Genomic DNA, 21,646 nt, shown 5'->3' on the forward strand with positions numbered 1-21,646 from the left:
TGGAAAGCTAGAAAGCTAGAGACACTTAGTACAATCCTAGATGCTGGATCCTCCAATAGCTCTCGTCTGTGACTGACAGGGACCTCAACAAACTTGAAGCATTCTACTAATGCCATTCCCAAACAATCTCCATCTTCCTGTGTCTTTGATTAGCTGGCAGGCCACTTCATACTGTAATGTGGCAGTGCCTCTAATAAGGACAAAGGGAGGAAGCTGGAAGCAAAGACCCACACATACTTGGCTTATTTTCAACATTCTATTCCTCTTCAACTCAGTAAATGAAGAGATGCATTGTTTTGGTCAGTGTATATCCACATCTTCTTTTTTAGACCTAGCCAGTCATAAAACAGATGAGAAAAAACATAAGACAAAATTATCTTATTGCTGCTGGGTGTTGGTGGCGCGCACCTTTAATTTCAGTACTCGGGAGGCAGAGGCAGGCCGATCTCTGTGAGTTTGAGGCCAGCCTGGTCTACAGAGGTAGTGCCAGGACAGGCTCCAAAGCTACAGAGAAACCCTGTCGAGAAAAATAAATTATCTCATCGCTGCATTTTATGACTAGAAGCCCAACCTCTTTCCACTTTCTATTGATTTTCTCATCACTATGTTCTGTTCCTGGACCCAATTTGGGTTGCTTTCTCCAGTCATTATCCACGTCAGTTTCTCAGTGTCTTCTGGTCCATTCCTATTACTTATAATTTTTTTTCTAGAACACGTTGCTCCTAGATGACTTCTTAGTCACTTGTCAAGAGTCAGTGCCATGTGAATGATTGGGACAGAGAAAATGGGGTTACTAAATGGGAGTATATGTTTCCATTACCCCAGTGAGAAACTGTCTAAGAATCCCATATTTTTGTGGTACTATTCCATTGAACAGTAAGTAGAGGTTAGGGGAGCAACTTGGAAAATATAATCTCTAAATATATATTTCAAAGAAGATGAAACCAGAATCTAAGACTTAAGGTCTTGGAAAACAGCATATTGTCAAATTTGTACTTCCTAGGTAGACAGATGTTACGATGAAATGCTAGTGTTACCTATGCTACCATCCACTCTATAGCTCAGTGAAATTGAATTTGGTCAGGATGGTCAATACTTAGACAGATCCTATCATGTGTCGATTATCTAGCAGGTCACTTAGGATAAGCTGTCTCAAGATGGTCTCACTCATAAGTCTACTAGTCTGGGGGTTGGTGGAATGTGAAGCCACTTGTCTTAATCTCTGACTTGGAAATGGCAGATTCCCAAGAAGCAGCAAAGTGTAAGGAGTACTTTAGGGCAAATACACATTCATTATGCAATACAAAACACAAAGCAACTCAGACACAATCAGTGAGAGAACAAGATGGATGCTCTTGATTTTAGGAGTTATAGAGTCATGTGGGAGAAGGAGTCGATCCAGGAAAATCACTACTCCATCAACACCATCAGTATTTCCCTGATATAAAATACAAACTTCTCAAGGAATATAAGACCGTCTCCAAGACAAATACAGACACTTGAAATTAATCTTTTCCTCCAATTTCCTGTGTTCCCACTCTTTGTCCTTCAACAAGATGATGGATTTATACATCATCCAGGACAGCCTAGATGTCTAAGATCTTTTAAAATAGCTCTTGCCTGCTGTTTCCATTTTCTCAGGAATATTTATTGGAATGTTCTTAAAATGTGCAATGATTGAATTTTAGATGCGTAAGTTAGTGGTGAGAACATAAATTCAGAATGTAGCAAATGTGTTCTACAATTATCAAATTATATCCATTACTTTCAAAACTAACCCTGTTAGGCATATTGGATTAATTAGCTAGATTATACCATTAGTTTTTAATTCTCTTGTTTACCCCTTTATTAGCTCTTACTAAGCCTCATTCATGTCAGGCCTCCCTTCGGTTTAGTGTGAAGTCGAAAAAACATAAGCCAATTAGAAGTGAACACCCAGAGTCAAAGGCAGAAATCAGCCCGGATTTCAGGAAGGACCGAAAGGAGCCTGCGGTGCTCACAGAAAGACTTCATCTTCATCATCTGCCTTGGTATCACTTTCAGGTCAGCTTCCTTTGTCTTCCTGGAAAGCAGCAGTATGTGATGCAGAGGTTTGGGGTCTAGAAATACAAATAGTGAATTAGGTTGACAGGTCCTTGCTTTTGTAGAGGTCACACTATTGTAGAGAAATTGGGAGTCAGAGTGCAACAAATATGCAAACAATTTATGTCAGGTAGAAATAAAGGCTACCAAAAATAATGCTGTGAAGAAAAGGGGCTGAGTCATGACAAGCATACTTCTTACAAAAGATTGAGAAGTGTTTCTGTGAAAGTGATTGTCAGTAAAAGAGCCACGTTTGATTGGCCAATCAATACCCTGGCATAGCAGGGGGAGGGGCTCCTGGGGTTCCTCCTCTCACAGAAGAGCTAAAAGTTGGTGGAGGAAGAAGAAACATTTTCTTAAGTGGTGTAGCTACTCATAATGTGCCCATAGTCCTATAAACAACTCCAACGAAACTCATTGGGCTCTCCACCCACAAAACAAAAAACAACAAAAAAGTAAAAGTTGAAGAAAGGGTAGTTGAAAAGAAAGGATCAGCAGGATGAGGGAAAGACAAAGGAGAACGATGGATATGTATGTGTGTGGGTATATTCAAAATACATTATGTCATAATGAATCCATTATTATGTAAAACTACTACATGCCAATAAAGACATTAACATGAATAAATGTGTCTCTGAGATGCCTTCTGGGCAGGTAATGAAATGAGCTTTAAGCTGAAGAGTGGATTTGGACAGAACATCTCCTCACTGGTGTTTTCCAGATCTCCAAGGGAGGAGTATACCCAGTCCATTTTACATCCACAGCATCTGGAGGTGCTGCATGGGCACTGGCGATCAGGCTGGGGACCTAGAAGCCTGTTGGATGGATAGGTAGGAATCTCATTTTCAGAGAAAGGAAGTATGACTCTTTCCCAATTACCATGAACCTTTCCTTTAAGCAGCAGAAATTTATTCCCACAATTTTGGAGTCCAGAAATTAAAAATCTGTGTTCCTTGCAAAGGTCCTGGAAGGAATCTTTTCTAGCCATTTCCAGATTCTGGTGTTGCCATTTAGCGTGTGGTAGCATAGCTCTCCAAGCTTTCCTCTGGCTTCACACAGTCTCTTTTTTTTTTTTTATGCATATAGAGTATTTTTTATTTAATTTTATATAACAAAGTCCAATTAAATGAAAACAAACATTTATACACAATATTTGGGAACTTGGGCGTCGTTCTTTCCAAACTACTTCCTGCTGGTAAGGGGCGCTGTCTTGGGGGATTCGAAGAAGATTCAGATATCCTAGCTGTAGTCTGTAGGGCTGTTTTGTCCAGCTGTTTGGAATGTAGGATCAGCTTGTACTCTGTTTCAGGCGGTCTGGTGTGATCAAACCACATTAGTCTGGAAGGAATCCACATCTTTTCATTTTCTGTGGAAACAAAAATAGAAATACTTTTCCCCAGTAACTTGTTCTTCAACTTAAATTTTGGAGTCAAAGCGTTTTTTTTTTTTTTTTTTTTTTTAATTTATTATTTTACATGTCGATCCACACAGTCTCTTTTTGTATGTTTTTCTGACATTTTGGGGTCTGTTGTGTGAACACTGTCATTAACATGGGAGCGCAGCCTCACTCAGTTTGATAGTATCTTAAATTTTATTTTCACTTTACCTACAAAATTCCAATTTCTAAATAAAGACATATTCTGTGATTGAAGGGTACAGAAACCTTGGAGTGAAGTGGGTAGGAACTGTGTGTGGTGTTCTCAGGACTTAGAGAATATCTGGGGAAGAGTCTCCTGTGAGGTGTATTGGGAAACGAGATGCCTGTATTGGGTACAGGTGACTGCCTGGAGGAGTTAAATGAAAGTTACTTAACACTAACCTAGTGGGGAGCCTGCCTAGGGATGACAGGGGAGGGCCCCTCCATGACGGGATATTGAGTCTTAAGCAAAGCATAGAAATGCTCATGGATGTTAGATTCAAAGATCCCTCCAGGAAAAGAGGGAGAGTCTGCATTTCACTAAGTTTCACTTTCTTTTTTAAATTTGTTTTTATTTATTTTACATACCAACCACAGTTCCTCCTCCTCCTTCCCTCCTCCTGCTCCCCCCTCCACCTTTGCCCTATGGTCCTCATTCTCTCCAGAAATGGAAAGGCCTCCCATGGTGTAAGGTGTACGGTTTCCTGCCCGCCACCTGCTCTTGTTCCGCCACCAAGCCGCCACGCCACCAGCCCCAAATAATACACAGAGACTCTGTATTTGATACAATACTGTTGGCCTGGTTACTTGTTTCTTATCGGCTAGCTCTGCCTTAATTATTAACCCATTTCTATGTATCTTCACATGGCCTTCTCTTACCGGGGAGGCGGCTGGCGTCCAGCTCTCTCCAGACTCTCCATCTTGACTCCTCCTTCCTACTTCCTATTTCCTCCTTGTCTCCTAGTCCCTCCTATCTTCCTTTCCTATTGGCCAACAGTGCTTTATTATTAACCAGTATGAGAAACGTATATACATAATGGCATCTCCCATCATCTCCTCTTTTCTGTCTAAATAAAAAGAAGGGTTTTAACCTTAACATAGCAAAATATATTATACAACAGTTATCAAGTAACAATCACAGTTAACAACATTTAGTCCATTAACATTTAGCAAGATTTGAAGAAAATATTTCATCATCTATTCTATCTTTGTGTGGCTTTATTATTACTCTGTTTATTTTACTTTTATTTTTTATTTCTTGACATAGGGTTTCACTGTGTAACTCTTATCTGTCCTGGAATTTACTCTGCATACCAGGTTTACTTTGCAAATCACAGAGATCTGCTTGTCTCTGTCTTCTGAGTGCTGGGATTAAAGGCGTGTGCTACAACACCCAGTTCCTCTTTGTCTCTTTAAAACCATTTTTTTTTTTTTTTCATGTCTACGTATATTTTAAAACACACTGTAAACCTTTAGAGGTTTTTCTTAATATGAATCTGTCTTTACTGTAAATCTTTATCTTCATCTGGCTACAAGTCTTTTATCTGGTAAACAACAACATTGCTAAAATGAAAGTCATAGCTGTGTCAGCCGCGGTTTACCAAAGATGGTGGTGGGTACTTTTACCGCCAGAATGGAAAGCTGTGCTCACCACCTTGGTCTGCGCTGCCACCCAGAAAGCATGCTGTCGGCTTGGAGATGTGGTCACTGCCATTGCCATCTCTCATACACACCAATAAATTGTTAGCAGAGTTATTTAAAAGCTGTGCGGTTTTTTGCCGCATATGCTGAGTCAGGAATCTTCCCTTAAAGGAGCTGCTCAAATATCTGCTTGTCTCTCGCAAAACAGAGTCCAACCGAGAAAAATACTGTTACCAAGAAACCTTGCTTATCTCTGTTCTTTTGTTTCTAAAACCCATTTTTAACCTTTTGTTAAATTTTAAGTGGAAGTTCTTACTAGCCACGTGGGCGCCATTTGTAAGGTGTACGGTTTCCTGCCCGCCACCTGCTCTTGTTCCGCCACCAAGCCGCCACGCCACCAGCCCCAAATAATACACAGAGACTCTGTATTTGATACAATACTGTTGGCCTGGTTACTTGTTTCTTATCGGCTAGCTCTGCCTTAATTATTAACCCATTTCTATGTATCTTCACATGGCCTTCTCTTACCGGGGAGGCGGCTGGCGTCCAGCTCTCTCCAGACTCTCCATCTTGACTCCTCCTTCCTACTTCCTATTTCCTCCTTGTCTCCTAGTCCCTCCTATCTTCCTTTCCTATTGGCCAACAGTGCTTTATTATTAACCAGTATGAGAAACGTATATACATAATGGCATCTCCCATCACCATGGGGAATCAACAAAGGACCAAGGCACCCCTGTCCCCCCCCCCATGGAGGCCTTTCACAGAGTAGCCATGTCCTTGACACATCAGAGTCCTGTCCCCTGGTGCAGATGTGTTGCTTCCCACGATGTCTCTTTCTCACAAAGGGTAATGAGGTCCCCGAGGTGCCCAAGCAGGGACTTCTTGTCATTTTGCAGTCTGTTTGCTCACAGCCTGAAAGTGACTCAGATTTTCAGAGAAACTGAAAGTGAACTGCATCAAAAGCCCCAAGCTTCTTGTTTAAAAGGTTTTATAGTCCCAGGTTTCATTTACTATTTGAAGAAATGGGCTCCATAGCATTGTCAATATGAGTGTCTGCAGCCATGGTATTTTTCTTGACTTAGTGCTTAACATTTAGTTCTTCAGACCCAATGTTTAGATAGGTTTTCTTCGATTCCTCCTTAGCGTTGTCAACCATGGAATTAAAGTGAAGGGATTTAATTATTTGAGATATGCAATGAGTCTACATGACTCCACCATAGGAACAGAGAAAATAGTAGGCTTTGAAGATAGCCTAGTGGGTAGAGCACTTGCCATGCCAGTGTGAGGACCAGAGTTCAAATCCCCAGAGTCTATGTAGAGTGTGGTAGCATGCAACCATTATTTCAATGCTCTTGAGGTGAGCTGGGAGGTTGAGTCAGGAGAAGCCTCAGAAGCATGTGGGTCAGCTAGCCTGGTCTGTGCTGTGGCAAACAACAAAGACCCTGTCTCAAACAAGGTGAAAGGTGAGGACCAACGCCCAAGTTTGTCCTGTGATTTCCATGGACATGTAGTGGGATGCATGCACACATATCACACACATATCATCATCTCACACATATGAAAGGAAGAGAAAGAAAGGAAAAAGGAAGAAATTATTAAAGAAGAAATGTGCTCAGGGCAGTTAGAGACTGCCTTACTTTTCTGAGAAATAAAAGAATGAGTTGGCATAGGCTCGAGCTAAGAAAATCCATGTGATCGCAAAGCATCCATAAGGTGACATTTAAACATAAACTTTATTCATATTCTTGAAGTAAACACAGCCAATGGAGAAATACTATAAATTAAGGAGTCATCCATCTGCACTCATTTCCCCTGTCAGTTCTCATTGTATTTAGCATCACTTCATTAATATTTAGAAATAGCTTAACTCAGTTTATCTTTGCTATTTCAGAACATTATTGTATCCTTTGTCCCCAATACTGAAGATCCAGACACAGTGACTTTTGGGTCTCCTGGTCTCTTAGAACCAAAGCTTCTGGCATTTCTATGTGTTTGTCTGTTTCCCTGCAAAACCATTAACTAGAACCACAAACCATGAATAATTAGGAAGAAACTGTCCTGTGGGTTTTCAGAGGTTTGGGGATGTTTTAGCATAGGCTTCTAGATTTTCTTCAGCTGACTGACATTTGGAAAGAGTAGTTTTAGTGAGTATTCCTGGAGTTGGAGCCATTCAAGCAGTTACTAGTGATTTTTCCCTTAAGGTGGTGTGGTGTCAGAGGACACTTTGACAATGAGGTAGAGTATTTGATGTCTTTTAGGCAACTTAGAGAAGCTTATGGAAGGATCCTTTTGCAGTCTGTGTGATATTTAAAGTGTGAGCTCCCTAGTGGCAGACCTGGGCTTACATCCAGGCTTGATGACTTTCCAGCTGAGTCCTATTGTACATAAATCCTTCCACACCTGTTTCCTCTACCGTAAGGGGAAACTAGCACCCTTTTGATTCTCCATGACCATTCAATGCAATATCAGAGCACTTCTTTACAGTGTGAATAGCTCGCATCTTTTCTGCTGGTCTTCAGAGCCCACCCACAGTTTCTTCATTATGGTAGCCTCATTCCTTGTCCACTATTGATGTTTGTTGTTTGTTTGTTTGCTTGTTTGTTTTGTCACACGTGCCAGAAGAGGGGACAACTTTATTTTTACTATCAGTGCAAGATAGACATTTTGACATCTATAATACTTTCATGTAGCTGGAGCATTAACCCTACCATTTGGACAGAACCTCTGGTTCCCCTGGGGTCCTGCCTCTGTACAGGGGGTTTCTACACGATTGCTATGCTAGCTCACAAAATTCATCATCTGCTCACTCTCCAGGTGGAAGTTATCACCTTATTCCCAGAGCTGGTTCTTCCTCTTCTTGTTTCATATCAGTGACATCGTCCTTTTAGCCATCCCGGAGAAAACAGAATTAACTTTATCTATTCTTCTCCTTGAATCTTTTACATTAGAAACTGAGATTCTCTTCTGTCCACTTTCTTCTTTTTGTTCATTGATCCTGTATGCAGCCAGCACCTGTGTGTGCCCCTGCAGCAAGTTTAATTTAGTTGTTAGCATTTCCATGATATTCGTGTATAAAAATGGTGAAGCTAAATATAATGGCTCTGCTCTGGAAACACCCAGCCTGGCTCTGAATCCTGTTGCTAGGAATTCTTCTTACAGAACTAAGTTACTCAGCCAAAGACTTCCTCATCTACACAGTAGCTACTATGATAGTACTTTCCTCATAGGACTGTTAGGATTTGGTGAGTTAGCTCATGTCGCATGTCAGAGTAGATCTAGGCATGTGGTAGGCATGATGCATACGAGAGGCACTAACCAAGGTCTGCTTCCTCTCTCTGCAGGCTGTCCTTCACTGGACCCCTTTCTTTGCCCACACAAAGCTGTCAGGATATCCGTCCCTTTTTGCTGAGTGCTCATCCCCTCCCAAATAAGGATGTTCTCTTTGCTTGGTATGCAAGGCGCTGTCATACACACCTCTCACTGTTCTCTAATAAATGTCCTTGTCTGGAGAGCAGTTCCCCAGGCTGGCTTCTTTCCAGTGTTTGTCTCCTGTGTGTCAAGATACACTCTTTCCTTCACTGTCCTCTGATGGCTCTAAGGCCTAATATACTTATTTATATTTTTTTGAGGATTTCATACATGATCACCATATCTCCATCATCCTGTGCCCCCTCCAACTCCTCTCACCATCCTCAGTATCTCTTCTATATTAGTTATGTTAGGTACATGTATATTCATATAACACATACATGTGTATGTTTTACAACCTACCGAGCCCATTCATCTTTGTTTATAGGCCCCTGTGTCCAGGGCTGACAAATTGGGATTTGGGGGGTTGGGCAATCTACCATCTAGAGAGTTTCTTCAGTGCTCTCAGTTGTATAGTATAAGGTCTCTCTCTCTTATTCTCTTTCTCTTATTTATGAGAGATCTTCCCCAGCCATTCTGGTCCTCAGTGATCCATGGGAATTCTTAGCAGCATTTCCTTCATTTTCTTTATTCGCTGCAGTTCAGTGTATTCACGTCTGCATGCTGAAGCCTCTTTACCACACTTTGAAGATAGTCTCTAACAGTTGGAGAGGGAGTGTTTATGTCTGGAGGCCATTACAATCTCTGTCACACCTATCACAAAGACAGCTCTGCCACAGGATCACAAGTTCACCACAGACAACATACCTTGATTGTAGCTGCTTGTCACATGACCTGATTTACCAACACACAGGAAAGGCTAGATTTGGGTTTCAGTTACTGACCCCAGTCTAGAGAAAAAGCTGTTTATATGCTGTGACTTGAAGATAAATTCAATGGGTGGAGTGTTCTGAATTTGAGAAGATTTGGATTGGATCACATGACAGCTAATCTTGGCTGTCAGCTTGATTGGGTTTGGAATGAATTCACAGGCAAGTTGTTGAGGGATTTTCTTGATTAGTTTAATTGAAATGGGAAGACCCACCAAAAAGTGGACTTAATTTTTCTTTGGCAGCAGATTAAGGAGGTTCAAGAAAGAAAATCACTAGCCTTTTGCCTACTGCTTTCAAGTTGTGCTGGCATGTTTGTCTATCTTGCTGGCATCTTGTTGTAGCCACTGCTGCTGGCATTCTTTACTGGCTTCAAAGCTCAGCTTCTTCTGCCTTTTTATGTGGACTGAAGACCAGTGCCCCCATCCATACCCCTGGAATTCTCCAGGCCTTCACGACCAGACTGGGACTGCTGAGGCATCTGGCCCAGTGCACTGGGCAGCTTCTGGGTTCTCAGCATCTCCAGGTGAAGGTTGGTGATTTACCTGGATCATGTCATGTAAGCTAATCTAATACTATTCCCATTATTCTATCATTCTGTTCTGCTAGAGAAATCTGACCTAATACAGATCCTAATGAGTCTGAGCATCTCCATGTATGGGCAGAGGGGATTCTCACTGATTTCTGACATATAGCAGAAGCACTTGGAACACACACACACACACACACAAAGAGAGAGAGAGAGAGAGAGAGAGAGAGAGAGAGAGAGAGAGAGAGAGAGAGAGAGAGCAGCACTTGTCCTATCATTATCCCTTCTAAACTCCTGACAGTAGAAAAAGATAGGGGGTGGGGGAGGAGGGTTGGCAGAAGGAGGAACATCTCATCACCATGGAAACAGTCTTCTATATCCCTGCATTGGTCCTTGAGCACCAGGTGGATCACAAACAGCCCAGAAGCAACTGAGCTTCAGGAAGAGAAGCACTTGCTCTACCCACTGGCCCACCAATCCCGAATGATTTCAGAGCTCTGGAGAGTACTGTATTTTGAACAGTTTTGGAGGATATTTTTCCTTTAAATGATTAACCACACAGCATAGTAGTGATGAGAGTTTTGGATGTTTTTCTTTCCTTTCAGAGTGTAGCTTACTGCTAAACAAGCATGGATAATCAGATTTACCACTTCCCCACAATTTATTGCTTCAACAAATGGGACACGAAACCTTCATGGTAGTAAAGCATTCCACAATTTCATGAAACAATTTAAAAGATTTATTTTTAAATTCATGTTAATTAATTAATTAATTAATAAAATCATCATCATTGTTATTACTGGTGTGTGACAATCTTGTGGAAGTTGGTTCTTACCACCTTTACATTGGCTCTGGGGATCAAACTCAAACTCAGCAAACACCTTCAGCTACTCAGACATCTTGCTGGCCCTTTGGCTGAGGCCTTGACGGTGATCATTCCAATCGAGACCTTCTAAACGGAAAATGACTCTTCCTAAAACTGCCCCTCTTATTCTTCTGTGTGATGTTGCGGGATATTTGCACACTGTGTGAAGGTGTAATGCTGTGATTGGTATAATAAAACGCTGGACGGCCCACAGCTAGGCAGAAGGTACAGGTGGGATTTCCAGGCAGAGAGAGGAGACTCATGAAACTAGGCATGAGAGGCATTATCCAGACATGGAAGGAGATAGACATACAGCATGGAATAGAGGTAAAAGCCATGAAATAGATTAATAAAAATATGGGTTAAGATATAAGAGCTAATGGGACAAGCCTAAGCTAATGGCCAAGCTTTCATAATTAATAAGAAGTCTTCATGTCATTGTGGGCTGGCAATCATAAAGAGAAAGCATATACCCTATGACCAATTTCAGATTGAGTTATTTAGGAACAGCATGCAGGCATTACTTTCTTTTGGTGCAAAAACAAACAAACAAACAAAACAAGAAACTCCAGTTAAAATTTAAATCAGGTTATCAGCCTCCCCAACTCTCTTAGTTGTTTCTTTCCTTACTGCGATCCATAGTTGACAAACACAACGGAAGAGGGAATGAGTTTATTTTAGCACACAGTTCAAAGTCTAGTTTATCATGGCAGAGAAGTCAAGGCAACAGGATCCTGAAGTGGCCGTTGTCATCACATCCACACTCTGGGAATAGTGACCAGGGCCTGCTGTGGCTCACCACAGTTTCTTCATTTACACAGCCTAGGATCCCAGCCGGTGCAAAGTCCTGACCCCAAATAAGGTGGGTCTTCCTACATCAATTAGTGCAAACTAGATAATCCTCCGCAGGCATCCTCTCTACTCTCAAAGTAATACTGTTGAAAATGGCAAGCCTTGCCCATATTGTTTCATACTGCGCATGCGTCACTCTAAAGCAGGCTTACTGCAGGTGTGCAATCGCCTGGGCAATCAAGGCCGTCTTTTGTGCTAAAATTTTCCCCTAGAGAAGTCTTTTTAGTGTCTGCTTTTGTTAGGAAACTTGCAGTCCTGTGAAGAAGAATTTTTACCATTATCCTGGTCTCTTGGGCTCACAAGCCTTAGCGGAAAGGACTTTGGCAAAGCTGTACCTCCCTTCTCTGGTTGGCTTTTAAAATAGCGACTTTCAGCATAAGCATCTCTGCTCTCTCTCTCTGTCTCTGTCTGTCTGTCTGTCTGTCTGTCTGTCTCTCTCTCTCTCTCTCTCTCTCTCTCTCTCTCTCTCTGTGTGTGTGTAGTGTGGTGTATGTGCGTGCATGCTTGTAGAGGTCAGGATCAATACTGAGTGCCTTCTGTTCCTCTCCACCTTACTTTTTGAGATAGGGTCTTTTGCTGAACCTGGATCGAGAAAATTTGACTAAACTAGATGGAGGAGATCTGAGGCTGAACCTGGAGCGAGAAGATTTGACTAGACTAGATGGAGGAGATCTGAGGCGCCACCCTTCTCTACCTCCCCACGCCCAGGATGATACACTTTTCCCATAGCCCTCTGTTGGTGAGGACCCTGGGGCCACCAGCACCCACAACAGAACGGCTATGCATTGCTTAGAGTGGTTCTGAAGTGCACCACCAAGGAGTTGCTGGAGTATCTTCCATGTCCCTGTTTTCTTACAAAACCATCTGGTCAGGAGAAAGACTCAGGCTATGCTTCTGATTGGCTGAACTAAATTCATGCCCTTAAGCCAAGCTGCCAAGAGAAGGAACGAAAACAGCTTCCTGATATTTTCTGCTTCAACTGTAAGATGTAGGACTTGTCCTTCCCAGCACAGAGTATAGAATCTGTTGTGCTTAAGGAGGGGAAACAGACCTTATAATAAAAGAAATGATGGGCACCTTTCGGTGGAATAACCCTCCAGCAATTGTAGTTGCTCTGAATTCACAAACCAAGCATTTTCTTCTTTCTTTTGTTCATTTCCCAGGTTCTCCAAGTACCCAGGTAGCATTTACTGAAGAGCTACAGAATGTTTTACATGTGCCTTTTAATTCTTGAAACTCCCTCAAGTAGATCCTAGTATCAATGATGATGACCACTGTGCTGGTTATGTGAACTGGGGTTTCCTGAGCATGCACTCCAGGCCTGTGCTAGATGCTATACCCCACAGTCTCACTCAGTCTTCTGGATGATGAGGAACCGTATTTCCTGCATCTCATGAACTTAGGGGTTTATGTAACGTGCCCAAAATTCGACAAGTGTCAGAAGTTAGAGCTAAGATTTACATCAGTCTACACTGCCCCATTGCCTGGCCACAGCGATCTGTGTCACACTGCCATGGTATAAATAAGGCTGCAGCAGAGCTGTGTTTGGATCTTGGATTTGGTCCAAGTTTATAATTTCAGTTTGCATTTACTTGGGCCAGTAGAAAGTGAAAAACCAGGCTGCCGACTCCTGTGTCATTTGTGGGATCCTCAAACCTTTGATCCATGGATTGTCAACAGATAGTTGCTCTGTTTCCCCCTACCCCGCCTGGCTCCCAAGACAAGATGGTGCTGAAGAGCAGCAAACCTTCTGTTACAGCCTCCCAAGGGCTGGAATAACAGCTATGTGCTCCAATACCTCATTTATCCAATAGCTTTTCTTGTCTTTGATGTATGAAAGGGAGGTTCTCATTTGGATTCATTGTTGGCATATGAATATTTACGTTAGGACACAGGAAACATTCTAAATGTACCTTTAAGTGAAAATATCTGTATTAGCCACAGTTTGAATTCTATCAATTGATTGAAGCATTTATTATTGAAGGACTAATCTGCTATAAATTAATGGTGACTATTAAAGCTGTTGAACTGTTGCACCAAATGGTTACAGCAAACATTGCAATGGTCATGGAGTAAATGAAAACCGAGTCTGGAAGTTAACAAGTATTAACTTGACTCCTTAGTTAGGTAGCTTTGAAAAAGATAATTATTTACCTCTTATGGGGGGGGCAATAGTGCTGGTTGGACCCAGGCCCTCACACATGCTAGGGAAGGGCTTTACCACTGAGCCATACCGCCAGCCCTCTGTTCACTTTGTATTTATTTGTAGGACAGAGTCTCTCTAAGTTGCATAGATCGATCCTGATTCTCAGGCTCCTGAGTAGCTGGAATAATGGACCCAAGTCATCATTGGCAGTAATATACTTTTGAGCAAAGAAACTATAAAAAATTTAATAGTAATGCAAAATGGAATACAATTAGATGACACTAAAATCATACTCTCATTTTTTGGTATATTCATTTTTAAAAATAATTTTTAGGAACTGTGTCTAATTTGAACCTCTCCCTGGGTCTTGATTTTTTTTAGAAGAGAAGAATTTTAATGCCAAGGATGTCAAAGCCGCCACCTCTAATTTTATAAAGAAGAAAAACTTGTCTTTGATGTGGACAGGATAGAAATGCAAAGACTGTGAAGAAAAAAGGAAATTATCAGGGAAAAGGCAGCTGACCCAATATGTAACACCTTGCCAGTCAAACCTTAAAAAGAGAGGTTTGCCAAAAAATAACAATAATAAAAAGGCCTTAAGAAGATTATTTCTTATAAATGATTTTTCAGAGGCTGGGACTATAAATCAAAGATAGCTGAGTTGATTGCTCCAGACTGCCAGTCAGTTTTCATAACTGAGGCTGAGGGTGTTTTTCTCTTTAGGTTTTCCAACTGTATGGGTCTATAGGCACAGAGGTCCTTAGAGAAAGCGTGCTGTGAAAACTAGCTCTCCCGAAGTCCATTCTGTGTGCGTAAGAAAGGGAAAAGCAGTACTAGGTGGACTCATGGAAAGGCCCTGTTCACGACTGTGTGGTAATGAGTTGGGCAGCTAGCAACCACGTCTCTGCTTTTCCAATCCTCACTGAATAGTAAGCTGCCGTGTTTTGTTAGCATTTATTCTTTAGAATTGGGGTTTAGAGGCTCTTTTGTAGGCGTCTTGTCTGTGAACCTGTAACTGTGGCCACAGCCTTTTGGGTGTGGCTTCAAGTGGATGGACTATGAAAGAGGGAAGCTTGAGGCATGGCTTGTTGCTGGCTCTTTCTTGTGGGTCAGCCGATCAGGTAGGAAGGACAGAGGAAAACTCCCATGGTGGTTGGTATTTCTCTATGTAAGTGTTCTCCAATAAACATGCGTTTTTCATTTATCCTGGGTCTAGTGAAATCTTTACACTTACTCCTTCGACTCTTTCTTTGAGAGTCGTTTTTAGCTTTGCTCTTAATTTCCAGCCAACTACAGTTATTATTACTTGGCCCTTTAGTATTCATCACAAGTGTGGATTATAGTTCCTCTATCAAGAAATGTCTAGAGGCCTGACTGACATGCCTTCCTTCCTTCCTTCATTTCTTCCTTTCTTTCTTCCTTCCTCCCCTCCCTCTTGTTTCCTTCCTTTTGTTTCTATTGTTTAATTTTTTTCCTATGGTTTTCCCGTCTTCAACTCCTCCTAGATCCTCTCCACCTCCACATCCATCCAATTTCATGTATTTTCTTTTTCTCTCTCCCCACAAAACCCACAAGAAACAAAAACAACAAATAAACAAAACCCCAGGAATAGAAATAAAAGTCAAAACAAACAGGCCAAAGATCAATAAGATAGAAAACAAAATGACAAAACAAAGCAAAAGTCCACAAAAGTACCATTGAGTTGTTTTGGGTTGGCCAACCATTTTTGTGCATGGGGCCTGCCCTAGAGTGTGGTTAAAGCCCCAGTGGGACCTCTACTGGCTTGGGCCTGTGCAAGCCCTGTGCGTGATGCCCCTGTTGTGTCTGGAAGACAGTGTTTCCTTGGCATTCTCCATCAGCTCTGGCTCTTACAATGTTTTTTTTTTTTTTTTTTTTTTTTTTTCCATGTGTCTTCTCCCCCATGGCTCCCTGAGCCTGAGGGGAGAGGTTTGATGCAGAATCCTCATTTAGGGCCCAGTACTCCAAAGTCTCTCACTCTCTGCACGTTGTCCATTTGTGGGGTCTATTACTTCCCATCTACTGCAGGAAGATTTTCCCAAGTGGGTTGAGGGAGGCACTGATGTATGGGTATCGCAGTATGTCATCAGGCTGACTGACATGTCTGAAAAGTTAGAAATAAATGAAGGGCTTACCACCCACTCAAGCAAGGGCAGCTCTGGTCCAGCATCAACCCTTGCCTTCTTGCCTTTTCTCATGGATAGCGTGCTTCTTCTCAATTTTCTATAGAGCATGGGTAATGTTCTTTGCTTTGCTCCACCCAGAGTACTACGCCTTATCTGAGTGGTATGAAAGGGCCTTTAAAAGTTTCCTAAATCTCCTTGTTAAAACAAAACAAACAAACAAACAACAACAACCACAACAAAACAAAAAGGGGGTGCCTCCTGGGGCAAGTTTCACTGTGCTGTTAAGCAGGGCCACTTGGTGGCGCCAAAAGTAAGACCAGCCCTGTAGACACTCAATTGAGAAGTTAACTGATCCTTTACAAAAAGTAGTGGGAAGATTAATAGTCACTTATCTTTCTAAAAAATGAGGGTGGTCAGTAGTCCAAGGATCAGGTTTAAACTGGAGAAGCTTCCTAATTCCTTCTTACCTTGACCTATTTAAACCCAACTGCCATGGCTTTCCAGCATGCTCCTTGGGGACTGGACTAAATTATCTGACATGTTTACTGTGTGCTTAAAGAGCCCTGGACTACTACTCACATGGCTTAGTATGTGAGTCATTCCCTCTGCTTTTATGTGAGACTTTTTCAAATCTTTACAACACTATAGTCAGGAAGGGAGTTTACTTCATCACGCATGTGTGTGTGTGTGTGTGTGTGTGTGTTTGTGTGTGTGTTCATTTGTACTTACAGATATGCATAAATGTGGCTTTGGCCTCACATGGTTGTTGAGAATCTTCTATTGCTCTTCACCTTATTATTATTATTATTATTTATTATTATTTTGGACTAGATCTCTTGCAGAACCCAGAGCTTGCCCTTTTGGCTAGATTAGGTGGCCAACAAGCCCCAGGGATAGCTGTCTTCACCTTGCTAACACATGCATACTGTGGTGCCTGGGATCTGAAATCAGATCCCCACTCTTGCATAGCAAACTCTTTACTGCTGAGTCGTCTCCCTAGCCATTTCTTCCATAATTTTGCACACACATCATAAAAGTGGGAATATTACTGCTGCATTGGTAACATGGGAAAGATGACACTCCCATAACTGAACTGTCCTTGTTTCAGAATTTCAAGTTGAAGCATGCCCTTAGAGATTCACAAGCACATTTGGCCAGGATCGTTGACAGTGCCAGTATAATGCCTTTGGAGTCTAACAGTGCCAGATAATTTATACTTTAGCCTGTTGTCCCTAGACAGCAGTATTCTCAGTTTCGTGAGGGGAGTGTGTTCTTCTTTTCACTGTTAGAGAAGGAACTGGACCCTTGGCCTGATTTCCCCCTCTGTTATAGCTAAGTCTCTAAGCTGAGCCCTATAAAAAGAGGTGAGAGACCCTGTCTCAAAAAGGAAAGTTGAGAGTGATAGAGAGACACCCAGTGTTGAACTCTGGCCTCCATATTCCCATGTACATACACAAACATGTAGAACGTGTACACATGTAATCCCCACCCCACGCCTACCCCCTGCCCCCACCACACACACAGATTGCTTAATATGGCTTTAATGTCTCTTTTTCTTTGCTGTTGTTGTTACTTGTTAGTTACGAGGGCTGTGTTAGTGGGAATCATGGGAATATATTTTGGATGCTGCCAACCACAAGTGGATTCTAGCCTTCTTAGCTAGTTAACTAATTTGTACTATTATCTCTAAGGCATGCACAGGGAGTCCTTTGAGGGACCTAAATCAACCCAGGAGCTCAGTGCTATGGCAACCTAAAAGACCATGTTTCCTTTTCTGAAGGATGGTTTTGTGGGTCCTACCTCCCGTTCTTTTCCCCTGAGAGGTGAATTTTGCCTCTTTGCCTAATAAGTGCCTATGCTGGAAAAGTGATGTCCTGGCTGAGTGAATGGCAGCAGAAAATAGAAGGTTGGCAGGCTAGTTGCAAGGATAAAAATAAGTTGACATTGAAGTTATGCAGCTCTGTAATTTGGTTGCTGGGATGCTCTGGTCCAGAATTTGTGGGCAATGAGATAGTAAGTACTGGCCAAAATATGGGGTTTGGGATTATCTGTGAATTTTAATTATCCCTTTCTTGTCTTCTATTTAAAAAGATAATGGAGATCTGGCTGCAGAAGCAGAAGATTTAAAGGCCACACTATCTTTTGGAGTCTGCTTTTAGGCTTATGGAGTGAGACAATGCCTTTGGAGATGGGAACATAAATCTCTTTTTATCTCTAAGGGTTCTCTGTATTAACTGCAGCTTCTGCCTACTTTGGATAGATCACTGTGCTGGAATCTAGTGCTGTTTGCAGTAACTTTGCATCTCTGAGAAGCGTGCACGAAAGCCTTGGCAGGGAGTCATGGACCATATTTCTAGGATGCTGTCTGTCTTCACGGAGAAAGGGCAGATAGTAGGTAGGACCCTCCTTTTCATAAAAAGGCTTTGGTTTCAGATCTAGGATGGGTATCAAGGCTGGAAGGGAGACAGAATATGATGAAAAGCCTGTCCTGTGGTCAAGGTATTTGGATAAGTCTGTTTATAGTATCTCAGTTATGACTTGTATTGTTGTTTTGAAAACACCATCAAAAGCAACTTGGGGATGAGGAAGTTTATTTCTACTTACAGTTCTTCATCATAGTTCATCACTGAGGGAAGTTGAAAGGGCAGGGACCCGTAGGCAGGAGCTGATCCAGAGGACATGGAGGAGTGTTGCTTACTGGCTTGCTCTCTATAGCTTGCTTAGCCTTGCTTTCTTAGACAACCCAGGATCACCAGCCTAGGGATGGCACCACTCACAGTTATCTGTGTCCTTTCAAAACAAACACAAATCAAGAAAATACAATTTAGTCTTGCCCACAGATCAGTCTGGTAGGGAGATTTTTCTCAGTTGAAGCTCCATCTTCCCAAATTATTCTGGCTTGTATCACGTTGACATAATTTTATATAGGATTTCTTAGTAATTACAAACACTAAGTAGATCATTATTAATTACCAATGAATTTAGGTAGCTATATTATTGCTTTGTCAATAGAGATGCTAATAATCAAATCTTTCATAGTGGTGATTTTGTGGTTTTGCTTTGTTTGTATTAGAAGATGAACAAAGTTATATCTAAATTTCTGTGGTATTCCTTGCCTATCTATTTTCTCAAGGGTACCAGAATGAGAGATTCTGGTTGCCAGATCTAAGTCTGTTTGCTTAGTGCTTAAAATACTGGAAAGTATTTTACTTAAAGTACTGGAAAATAAGATGGAGGGGAGAAAAATCAGGTATTCACATGTATGGAACATTAAAAGGTATAAGGAGCTGCGTTTACCTCCCCACCCCAAATAAAACTAAAAGAAGACCATCAGGTATAGGGAGGGAAGTTTAGTGGGAGGAGATGCAATGGGGGTCCAGGTGCTGATGGACACAGAGGTGATGTGTAGGTGTAGTGTTTATCACCACAGCAAATTTTCTTTTTACTCCCTATCCCGCACCTCTGCCTCTGGCTTGAACATCACAGCTGCCCTCTGATCTTATAAGACTAGTTTCAAGAATTCTTTAAGCAAACGTGGCTTTCCAGGTGGCAAACCTCACAGCAGCTTTTATGACTTGTGATAGGTGGTACACAGAAGCGAAATAAGGAGTGTTACCCATTCTGACATTATCTGGAGAACTAGACACCTGGCTTCTAGAAATGCAAGGGAAGCTTTGGAAGTTAGCATCTTCATCTTTGGTTGTGGCTTTTCTTTTGAATGTAGAGTGCTGGGCTAAGGAAACTCAGCCAGTGAGAGCTCACAAAGGGAGAGCATTGTCATTGGGGCATCCACCAGGTGAAAGTTAATCAAATAAGTTGATGTCACATGTTGATTCTTGTGTCTGTGCGCATCATGCATGTTCAGATGTATGTGAATGTATGTGATGGGGGATGTTCCTCTGTATATATGTTTGTCTTATTAGTTGATGAATTAAACACTGTTTGTATAGTCAGGAAGTGATGTAGCATGGCAGATACTGCCACTAGCTAACCAGAGAGGTCTGGAGGTCTGTACACACAGGCAGGAAGTGATGTAGCTGGGCAGAGTCAGAATATAAGCAGGGACAAACAGGGAATCACTCTATCTCTGCAGAGATGTAACAGGCAAAGGAGATGCAGGTCCACTATTCCCAGTAAGCCAAGGCCACTTGGAAATACTAGCTTAGTAGAAAATGTGTTAATAATTAAGTCAGAGCTGGCCAATAAGAAATGCTAGTAACAGGCCAACAGCTTTATATCTAATACAGCATCTCTGTGTGTTATTTGGGGCTGATGTGTCTATGGACCAGGCTGGTGGGGAAAACTGCTTGTAACAAAATGGCGCCTGCAACGTGGGTACTAAGATATTCCACTTAAAACTCGAGAAAAGCTTAAAAAGGGATTTTAGAAACAAAAGAACAGAGACAAGCAAGGCTCCTTGGTAGCAGCATTTTTCTTGGGTGGGCTCTGTTTTGCTAGAGACAAGCAGAGACTCTCGTGGCTCCTTTAAGGGAGATTTCCTGACTCAGTACAAGCAGAAAAAACTGCAGGGCTCTTTTAAGAGGCCCTGATCACAACTGGATGTTATGTACGAGCAGCTGGCAGTGGCAGTGACCACATCTTCACTCTGGCAGCATGCTTCTTGATGGCAGCACAGACCAAGGCAGTAAGTACAGCTTTCAGTGATGGCTAGTTTACATTTACCACCATCACTGAGAGCTGTGCTCACCGCCTTGGTCTATGCTGTCATCAAGCAGCATGAAACAGATCTCTAGGATTTCAAGGCCAGCATGATCCTATAGCCGCATCAGTTCCAAAATAATACACAGGGACTCTATTAGTTATAAAGCTATTGGCCAATGGCTAGAAATTCTTATTGGCTAGCTTTGTCTTAAATGTTAACCCACAATCACTAATATATGTATTTCTACATGGTCTTATCTTGCTGGAGAAGGAGTCTGGACATCTTCTCTCATGTCCTACATCTTGACTTCTCTTTACTACCTCTCCCAGAATCCTCCATGTCTCCTAGTCCCACATATCTTGCCTTCGTATTTGCCAACAGTGCTTTATTCATTAACCAATAAGAGAAACATTTACAGAATGACATCTCCAAACATATATGTATGTGTGCATGTGGAGGCCAGAAGTCAATATTGGCTATCTTTCCTCAGGAGCCACCCACCTTTGCTTTTTTCTGAGGCAGAGCACTTTACTGACCTCAACTTTTTCAAGTAGGTATGGCTAGTTGGCTGGCAAACTTCCAGGATCTGCCTGTTTCTACCTCCCCAGGGCTGGTACTACAAGTTCATACCACCAACCCTGATTTTTTTTAATGGCTTCTGGGTATTAAATTCAGGTCCTTATGCTTGTAAAGTAAGCATTTTTTTTTTTTATCAACTGAACTATCTCCCTAGTCAAAATGTTAATTCTTTAATTCACGAGTTATTTATTTCCATCTGACAGGTTCCAGGTTTGGGGTTCAAAGGGGAAATGGAAATGAATTGTTGTTCAGGTAAGAGAGTAATTACAAGAATTAATGCCATAGACACATATGCAGACAGCAGCATGGTGGGGGCTGTGAAGAGAGTGGAGTCCCTTTTTCTGCAGTCTTAAAGGAGGGGGATTCTATGTCACATGACTAGTAGAAGCCAATTGTTTGTATTCATAGGTAGACTGTGAGTAAGTTAGCAATGAGGATGGGGAAAATGAGAACCTAGAAAAATAAGTTAGCTAGTTCTACAGCTGAAATT

Source organism: Phodopus roborovskii, unplaced genomic scaffold (genome assembly GCF_943737965.1).
Source record: "Phodopus roborovskii unplaced genomic scaffold, PHOROB, whole genome shotgun sequence".
NCBI classification, from domain to species: Eukaryota; Metazoa; Chordata; class Mammalia; order Rodentia; family Cricetidae; genus Phodopus; species Phodopus roborovskii.